We start from the raw sequence: 639 nt of genomic DNA, 5'->3' as shown, positions 1-639 counted from the left end.
GGATCCAGTGATTCGGAGTCACGTGGTTTCAGTAAACGAGTCTTCGTTGCCTCATAACTGTTTCGTTTATTTTTAATTATCTATCTCTTGTTAGCATTATTTCGCTGGAGAAAATGTATGGTAGGTTACCTAACCGTTTATCTTTTGTCTTTTACTTTTATTTATCCTCTTCGTATGGATAAATTTACAAACTCAAGGGAACAATAATATGCATGTGAAATATAGGCCTACACAAATAACATGTAATTAAATCTCCACTATATAAGACTATGCCAAACCAATAAACAACAGCAAATTTAGTATAATAAACAAAAGCATAATCTTCAAACAGTTATGGGTTTGCAACCTGCAAGGAGAGAACAAATAAATAACATTTAAGCATGTACAACATCTCAGAAGGAAGTATTTAATGGATACTAGATCATTTTTACATTCATGTTTAAAACAAGTTAAAGAAGGTTTACTGTTATTACACTTGCTTTTATATAAATGATTGTATATTTACTCACAGTAATAATAACAACGTTTGACATCAATGACATGTTTTTTGAGCGACCATCTTCATAAATTAAAACCTGAAATAAGTTTAGTGAAGGAATTTCAGTATATTCATCTGTAAAGATCCTGCCAGAACTGGCG

This window comes from Abramis brama (assembly GCF_963993115.1).
Source record: "Abramis brama genome assembly, chromosome: 10".
NCBI classification, from domain to species: Eukaryota; Metazoa; Chordata; class Actinopteri; order Cypriniformes; family Leuciscidae; genus Abramis; species Abramis brama.
The sequence above is the reverse complement of the archived record's forward strand: the minus strand, read 5'-3'. Positions refer to the sequence as shown.